At 37.7% G+C, this 9,464-nt stretch overlaps 1 long non-coding RNA gene across 1 annotated transcript; it reads right to left on the bottom strand.

Moving 5' to 3' along the window:
• Positions 1–4,690: 4,690 nt before the first annotated feature.
• On the bottom strand, positions 4,691–9,127 carry LOC137464678 (uncharacterized). Its single transcript, XR_010994351.1, has 2 exons — positions 8,271–9,127; positions 4,691–4,836 (listed from the first exon to the last, which is right to left on the bottom strand). It is a non-coding gene; the product is annotated as an uncharacterized lncRNA (long non-coding RNA).
• Between the last annotated feature and the right edge of the window lie 337 nt (positions 9,128–9,464).

Raw genomic sequence — 9,464 nt, 5'->3', positions numbered from 1 at the left:
CCTCTGTGCTAAAAGGCATTGTTTTCTCTGCACTGCCCCAGACCAGGGCTGCTTCCTTTGGTCACCACGGCAACAGTCTCACACCACCAAGGAGCCCAGGCAGTTTCTTCAGCTGCTCTGTCAAAACCTTTTGTCTGCCATCAGGACAGGTGGACAAATGCAAACGATTTGCAAAGAATTGTCTGCAAATTGGATCTTTAGATTAAAGGCGTTTGAATATCTACTCTAATGCTAAGATGAACAACAAAAAACCCCTCACAAACACCAAAGCTTCTTGTGTTCTGGGTCATTCTCTGTGAAATCTAGATTTGTGGCTGAGAGGAACACCTGTTCCTTCTGCTTATACTTGCTACCTATACCCATGTAAAACCTTTTTCCATGTTGAGTGTCTTAGGTGCAATTAACTGTGAACAGTGTGGTTTCTCCTGGAAGGCAATTAAAATGTTTGGTAAATCAAAAACCGCAATGATTGTAGGAAGTATGTGTGGACAAGACTCACACCATTTATGCCTTTTTATTAATGGATTCTATGGGTGAGTTGTTGGATACTTCCAACACAGATTGCAGTTTGCAATGTTGTGGGAAGCAGTGGCTATTTTTTTTGCTAATGCAGCTACATTCACCTCTAGATGAAGAAGATAGCAGATGGACAGTATTAAACTGTGTAGGGAACAGAAATTAAATTCTTTACTGTTTAATTATTATGGCTATAGGTTTCTAGTTCATTCTGCTGCCTTTTAATCAATTTAAATTCCTCAGTGCTGTGATTATTGTGTCACTGAAGATTGCCTGCAAACAAGTGCAAGATAATTTTACCATTTGAGACTTCTATTTCCTGTTGCATTACATATCTTTTATCAGAGCATCACACATACACAAAATCTGTAGCTGTGTCCTGCATGTGGTAATCTGCTTGGCCACATAAGTTGCCACTACAAACATCTCAACCAGCAGCTCTGCTCTGTGCACTTGATATTCATTTAAGTTGTATTTTAGATATACCTGATATGTTGAAAACCTTATGGTTTTTATAAGGGCAGTTCTAGCTCAGTGTGAAATCTCAGTTTCATCCTGGTCAGCAGCCCCCCTGTGACAGGGAGGTCTTGTTAGATCACCTGTCACTGGGGAGATTTGCACCTCGGGAGATTTGCCAGTGGGGAGCACAAAACCTTTCTCAGGAACTGGCTGTAGAATATCTTGTCTGGGAAGAAGAGTAACCTGACCATTTTCAGAACTAAAACCATAATTAATTTCTTTCATTTAGACTCTCCTTCAACAAATTTTTTCATTCCTTTGCCATCTATAGGTGTGGAAGCAGATAGGAGTCCAACACCACATACTGTCTTGAACATTGGTGCACAAAGCATCGACATGCACCTCTGCATCAATCAGCCTTTGTTCCAAGGTGGCAAAAAGCAGTGTTTTAATGCTAAAGGGACAGCTTGAGATACCTGTAAATTTTTTTATTAAAGTAAATTTGGCACACTAGATAAGTAAAGGATAACATCCCATTATGTGTGCATAAATCAAAAGTAATATTCAGACTCTGTTCATTGGGCCACTTATTAATGAAAACATGAAAATCTGTAAAATTGTATATACAAAATTAGTGATATTTTAATATCAACATCATAATGGTTATTATGGAAGTCCATTTCCAGGAGAAGCTGTATTTCTTATTAACAGGGTATAGGAATCTTCTCTGATTGCTGTACCATCAGTGGAAAAGAAAGGTATGTCAGGGTAAAAAACCCAAAAATTTCAATTACATTTACAGCAGCAGCTGAAGGGGAACAAAATCAATGAAAGGAGCATACTTATTAGAGACCTGCAGTTGCCATAAAAGTGAAACTAAATCACACTGACAATGTCTGAACTTTAGATAAATTGCTTTGAATTCAGAATGGGAGCCTGGAGAAGTAATGGAAATGATATTGCAGTTGTTGAAGAAAGGGATAAAACTTTTTTATATCTGTTACTTTTCTAGATTTTCTTAGTATTTCAGGGATCAAATGCTGATTTTTTGTTTTATTATTATTTTTTATTTCTCTAAGAGACAGAACAGTGCTGTCAATCACCTTGGCACTGACTTGGTTAGACTATTATGTGGGTTTTAGAGATGTGATATTTCTCTTTGGTAGTCATCCAAGGTGACCCATAGTTAACTCTTAGTTCTTGTTAAAAGAAAACAAACAACAAAATAGAAACACAAGAGAGATGAGATGAGATGAAATGAGATGAAATGAGATGAGATGAGATGAGATGAGATAGATAAGATAACTACTTTGAATTTACTGTTTCAATAACTCTAACATTCAGTTCAGTTACTGTGACATCTGCATGCAATAAAATCCTCTGCTGGTCCCTGTGAATTTCTTTTTAAAGGGTAGCTGTGCTTTCCAAATTCAAATTCACTGTAGCTTTTGGTTCTGAAAGTCTCAGAATGTAGCTATCATATTAATTGCCTTAACTCCACAATTTACTTTCTGCAAGACCCCTGAGAAATCTGCTGCAATCTAGATTTTACAAGAATAAATTTTTTAAAAATTCTATGGTTTCTTAATGAATGGAAATTTTGTACATGGATTTTGCTCATGATTCTTCTCAGAGAGCCCTGTGTTGAAGACCAACCAATACTCTTAAGTTACTTTTATTTATACAGAGAAGGCAAATAAAATTGGGAAACAACCAGAGAGCATTGGAAGAGAAATTTCTCCAATGCTTGTGCTTATGTTATGGAACCCCTTATACAAGCATTGTGACCCTGTTGCTGTGCTTTCCAGATTATGTATAGTATTTTTGCCTAATTCAAAACACTATAGTTTGTTAATTGTAATTTTTTTCAGTTTTGTAGAACATATCTTAGATGCTGATAATTGCTAAGATATAAATATTTATAGAGTCATAAATTGTTGCTAATGCCAATGTGTTACACAATTTTATTGATGAAAGAAGACTTCATCCACAGCTGCCCAAGGGCTTCACATTACATTTGTGTGGAAAGAACCTAAACTCTGGACTAAAATCCTAGCAACTCTACGCTGAAATGAAACTCAAAAATACTTCAGATATTACAATAGATTTCCTGCAGTGCAAATTGAATGTGTGAATGTGTGTGTGTGCATGTGTTTATGTGTGTGTGCACGCTGGGGATTCAGGAAAGACATTAAAAAGGATTCTGTCATTCCATTTGATTTCCTTCAAGTGTTAGGGACATCTGAGTACTGGATGGCATTATTCATCCTTTGCTTCAAAGAAAAGAGCTTTTAAATCTTCTCTGAGTTTATTTCAGCTTGAAATTCAGTATGACAGACCACCCACTGCAATCCAAAGTTTATTTTATTTCCTATCTTCAAAATATGTTGCCATTTAAAAGTCTTCCATAACAAAAGGCCTTTCCAGGTATTAATTGTCTCATACAAATGGGGAGAAGTGTACAAATCTGTGTTGATGAATTTTCACATATCTAACAATTTCTAAGAGCCAAAAAATAATGATAATTTCACCTGTAAATAAGAACTATTTCCTCATCTGGTACTAATAAAATTAACAATTCACACATGTTAAAGGGATGACATAATTGAGTAAGAGGTTATTGCTGAGACTGTGCAATAATTCATGTTTCTGCATTGTGGATTAACTCCATTAATTTTTTTTTTCTCAGAAAGGTTGATGATTTGCTTCTAAGGTGTATTACACCATTTGTATGGTCAAGTTACACAAAGCAAAGTTGGATTGCTATGCAGGTAGTAGCCCAACACAAATGATGCTGTCTCTTTGATGAAGAGCAAACTATTTAATAGAATTTTGTAGGCTCCTGCCTCAAGTAAGATCTGGAGTTCACTGTGTGTGAAGGACTGTCTTCAAATTTGTGAGTGTGTGTTTGGCTGATATATTGAACAGTTTGCCGGTAATAGGATATGCACTCACATACCACAGTTAACAATTTGTTAGGAGTAATACACAATTTGCTTCCTCTGAAAAAAAATTCCAATATTCCTTTTATTTAATGGAAAACTATGTGCAGACATTCAGGACACTTTCATTTGGAATTAAAATCAAAACTTTGTTTGTCTTAGAAAACCTTGACTACTTGAGACGTGCTGGATCATGATCCATCTTTTGATATATACTTCTGATTCTTGGCATTCTAAATCAGTTCTGGCCTAAATAATGTAATTAAATAGTCCTTAAATTTTTGTACAGATCTGTTTAGGCTTTCATTTGTGCTTCATTTTTGGGTAATATTTACATTTCTTGTTTAGGCTTTCATTTGTGCTTCATTTTTGGGTAATATTTACATTTCTTGTGTATCCTTGCAGTGAATTTGTATAGTAAAATATTCCACCACCAGCCTTTCATGTAGCTGTACTGTATGTCTTTAAAGGCAAATATTGTTGAGGTTTTTAAGGGATTGTTTCAAGAGGTTCATTCTGGAGACACATTAAAAATATCTGGAGCTTAAAAAGAGGCATCTTTTTAGATCGTATGAAAGAGTTCAGACCTGTCTGCATTCATCTTGTCCCTCAAAACCAAAGAACAGTTTCCCACACTGATATCCTATATATTTTTCTGAGCTTTTTCTGTGTTCTTCATTCCCTTCCCATACTGTCCCCATTTTTCATCTGGCAACAGAGAAACATAATGATAAACCATCGGTATTCACAATTATACACTGAAGACACAGCCATAAGGTTATCCAACGGTAGACTTTATTAGGCTGACCCACTCTAAAAGCCAGCCTTAATGGATTATATAGGCTGGAGAATTCGTTGATATGCATTTTCCATCTGGAATCCGGAGCTGAGGTAATCCTGGAAGCAGATGGTCCTCAACCTGCTCATTAGAGAGCAAAACAAGGCAAGGGAAGGGCAAGGCAAGGTAAGGAAAGAAAAAAGGCAAGGCAGAAAAATGGAAAAGAATGGGAAAGGAAAGGAAAATTGGGAGGGAAGTTCCAGGAAGTTCAGGGAAGGGAAGGGAAGTTCAGGGAAGGGAAGTTCAGGGAAGGGAAGTTCAAGGAAGGGAATTCAGGGAAGGGAAGGGAAGGGAAAAGTACTTCTGTGATTTATACATTGAATCTTCCATGACCTAATTTTTTATTATTGCAAGGGTTTGGTCCATTTACATGGCAGATGGTCAGAAATGAATTTCTGACTGTATTGCTGGAAAAGAGGCTGATGTGCAGTGGCTCATTAAGAAAAACATTGTCATTAGGATCTTTATTCTCAAATGAAAAGTATCCCTTTGGTATGAAGACCAAACCCATAACTCCATGATGATATAGAATGAAGGGAGACTAATGAAATCTCTGTAGATCACCAGCAGTGGAAGCAATTTGAAGATGTAATGAACCCTGAAATGTTATCTGGCATGCCATATGAAGTGATTTTTGACACTTAAAAAAAAAAGGAGAAGAAAATTCAGTCTATCAGCAATGCTTCAGAGACTAGGGATGCCTCAGGCTATGCTTCATTCTTCCTAGACACACATTGTATATCACATCTTACCATTTAACGTTAAATAAACCATCCAAGGAATAACAATAAAATTAATTAAGGATATTGCAATCGGTTTTTTCTCCTCCTATTCATTCATGTAAAACCTGTTAGTTGGAAGAGTTTGAAGCACAGCAAAAAGCTGCTTTGATTTTAACTTCAGTTGATGACTGATATGGATCACAGGGTATGTAGAAACCTTTGGTTGAACACCTTTATTGAAGTATTAAAAATAATCTCTCATTCCACGAAGAATTCCACCAGTGTTTTTTCAGTTAGATTCCAAGAGTGAAAATAATAATGATCTACTCCAAGGAAAATATCTATCAGATAATGTTACATGCCAAATAAAGGGATGAAAATTTAATGTTAGTTGTTTTGATACAAAATTTCTTCTAAACATAGCGCTGCACCATTATACTGTGTAGGAAGGGTTGGATGTGTTTTAGCATCATAGAAAACTTCCCAGTCAGATGAGGCATATGCTGTCCTCAGAACATATTTCTCTACTCTGTCTCTCTTGCAATGAATGTATTTGAAGGAATGATCTGAAGATTTAATATATGACTGAGTACAGTAAATTAAATAAAGCGAAAACTTCAGTTGTGTTGTCATATCTGGTCAAATGGAAAGTATTTTGCAATTACTCCACAACCCCTTCCCTCAAATTTTATGGATTCAGGTAAAAATGCCTAAAATAAGTGAAGAATCTTTATCTTCCTGCAGCTAGTTTCTAAGAAAATTCTATCCTCTTCATCTGATACAAAGAAAAAATAAAATTAGGCTTCAGGAGATGGTCAGGATTTTTTTTTTAAGACGAGACCATTCAGATGTACTGAAATAGTGGTGGGTTTTTTTCTCCAGAAATGAATTTACCTATTTTAACAGAGTTCTAAATAATTTTATTTTTGCAAGTAAGATTATACTGCTCAAAAGTGAGACATAAGTTTTTTAATTGCTTGAACAACCCATTCATGGAAAGCAGATAGTCAGTTTTAAAACACAGAAGAAACAGAAATTGCCAGGGGTGAAAATTCTTAAAATTATATAAGCAAACAATTTTGATTAACACCTACTTCATGACTTAGCTGAAACCTCTGCTGAAAAACATTGCTTGGCATAAAATCAATACAGGTAGGCATGGAAAAGAGGCATGTATGTGTGAACCTGTTTAAGTACAGGTACTATTTATTTGATAAACTGTTGAATTGCAAGATGAGCAACATTGTCATGCAGTTTCAACTGCTTTCTTACTCCTGCTCATTTATCTGTCTTTTCTGGATTTGTGCACAAGATAGCAAGGCAGAATTGGAATATAACTTCACGTGACATTGTTTGTCTGGTGAAATGAAGCAACTCATCACATGGCAAAATGGGCTCATTTAAGATGCCCACCAATTTAATCTGACAGATTAATCTCATGACCTTTATGTGTGTCAAGACCTCTGAAAGAATGCCTAGCTGGTCTCTGAGTGCTTGCCTTTCAATATTGTTTACACACCTAATATTACAGGCAGACATATGGTGGGATTTTCTTTGGCTTTGTGCCATCAAAATGAAAGGATTTTGGAGTCCAAATGCTGCAGCAAATTCTGCAGCCCTTATCTGTCCTTACTTGCATATTTAGGCACAAAAGCTACTTTTCTTCATAGGAAGGCAGAAAAGTAGCATCAGTAAAAGTGGTGTAAGAAAAAAGCAGGTGGTATTCCTTGAATTTAGGTGGTATTTTTTCAGCAGTTACTTCTGTTCTCAGATGCTCATTGGTAAAATCTTTGTATTGTTTTGCTAAAGTAGCCTGTTAGTAGGATAAATAATACTTCACTCTTCATCTCTTGCCTCAGCCTGACAAAGTGGAAGAGGAAGGTAGAAATAACATCAGTGTATAACATTCATGTGTGTGGCCTGATCTTAAGTTGATAAAAACGGGTCATTGGTATGCTCATTCTTAAATCAATCAGAGATGCTGAGAGTTTCAATTTAGATAATTTTCCCCCCTATTTTGTGTTTGTAGCTGAAAAATCTCTGGGTATTGTTATTGCTGAAGCAACCACCAGGCAACCATTGTAGTGAAAGAAAAAATCATGAAGGGTATACTTTTTTCATAGACTGAAGAACAAAAGCCTACAGTTATCTTCCTTAATATTTATGGTTTAATTTTATTGTTTCATTTCAAAAGTCAGTTTTACATTTAGTAAGGTAGAATAATATTCCATCAGTCTTATAAGCAATGGCAAGCTTCAGCCACAGCATATAGTACATAGAGGGTAAACATACAACACAGAAAGTAACAAAAAAGTAAAATACTCATCTGTTGAATCATTTGACCTATGAATGGAACGGAGTAGAATAGAATAGAATAGAATAGAATAGAATAGAATAGAATAGAATAGAATAGAATAGAATAATAAAAAAATAGAATAGTTCCAGCTGGAAGGGACCTACAGTGATCACCTAGTCCAACTGCCTGACTATTTCAGGGCTGACCAAATGTTAAAGCATGTTCAACATGGGGAGACTTGGGGCATCAATCATCTCTCAAGTTAGCCTGTACCAATGTTTGACCACCCTCTTGGTAAAGAAATGATTCCTGACATCCCTTCTAAACTTCACATATTGCAACATTGAGCCATTCTCACTGAACCTCATGGAGAGCTCAGAACTTCTCTCTGCCCATTCTTCTCCTCAGGAAGCTGCAAAGTCATGAGGTCACTCCAGGCCTCCTTTTCTCCACATTAGACAAGCCCAAAGTCCTCAGCCTCTCCTCAGAGGATATACCTTCCAGCCCTCTCCCCAACTTGGTTTTCCTCCTATGGAAGCATTTAAGGACCTTGGCATGCTTCTGCAGTGATGGGGCCCAGTGCTGTGCCCAGCTGAGGCCGCACCTGTGCTGAACACAGCAGGACAATACCCTCTCTTGACTGGCTGGCCATAATTTTTTTGATGTGCTCCAGGATGTGGCTTACCCTCTTGGCTGCCTAGGAACACAGCTGCTTCCACTTGAGCCTGCTGCCAACCAGCATCCCCAGGTCCCTTCCTGCAGGGCTGCTTTCCAGCCACTCTTCTCCCAGCTGAGACCTGTGCCAGGCATTACTGCCTCCCAGCACTTGGACTCTTTAAATTTCATGCCAGTGATGATTGCTCAATGCTCTAGTCTATCCAGATCCCCCTGCAAGGCCTTTTGTCTCTCAAGTGAGTCAACACCACCTCCTAATGTGGTATTGTCAAGAAGCTTGCTAATGGGGCATTCCACTCCCACATCCAGATAATGGATCAAAATATTCATCAGCCCAGGAGTGAGGACTGAGCCCTGAGGAACACCACTGGTGGCTGCTCAGTACACAAGGATGCTGTGAAGGACAGTAACAAAAGCATCACTAAATGCTGAAAAACAACACATCCACCATGTTCCCCTCATCTTGGATGGGTGACCTTACCCTGAAGGAGATCAGATTTGTTAAACAGGACTTTTCTTTGTGAACACATGCTGACTGTGCCTGATTGAGTTGTTCTTTAAATGTCTTTTGGTGGCACCCAGTCTACCCATCTTCTCCACAATTTTTCAGGTGTTGAGGCTAGACTAACATATATATAGGTTCCTGGGTCCTCTCTTAAACTAGAACAGCATGGGCCAGTGCCCAAGTCAGAGGAGTTCCTCAGACTTTTCAGACTTTTGATAGCTGATGGAGAAAATTCCTGCCATAACATCCCCCATCTCTGAGTTCTTTGAGATGTATCCTATCAGGCCCCATGGGCTTGTGAACATTCTGCTGATATAGCTGGCCTCTGACAAGTTCAGTGTCCAAACTAATAGGAAGTCACTGTTCCCACACTCTTGGAAAAAGGCAGTCCAAGGTCTATCAGGATAATTAAAGACTGAGGCAAAAAACCCAAACAAACCACTGAATGCCTCACTAAATCTTCACCTTTTTGTCAGGTGACCACCTCCGGTTGACATTGCCAACAAGCATA

Source organism: Anomalospiza imberbis, chromosome Z, assembly GCF_031753505.1.
Source record: "Anomalospiza imberbis isolate Cuckoo-Finch-1a 21T00152 chromosome Z, ASM3175350v1, whole genome shotgun sequence".
Taxonomy (NCBI): domain Eukaryota; kingdom Metazoa; phylum Chordata; class Aves; order Passeriformes; family Viduidae; genus Anomalospiza; species Anomalospiza imberbis.
The sequence above is the reverse complement of the archived record's forward strand: the minus strand, read 5'-3'. Positions and strand labels throughout refer to the sequence as shown.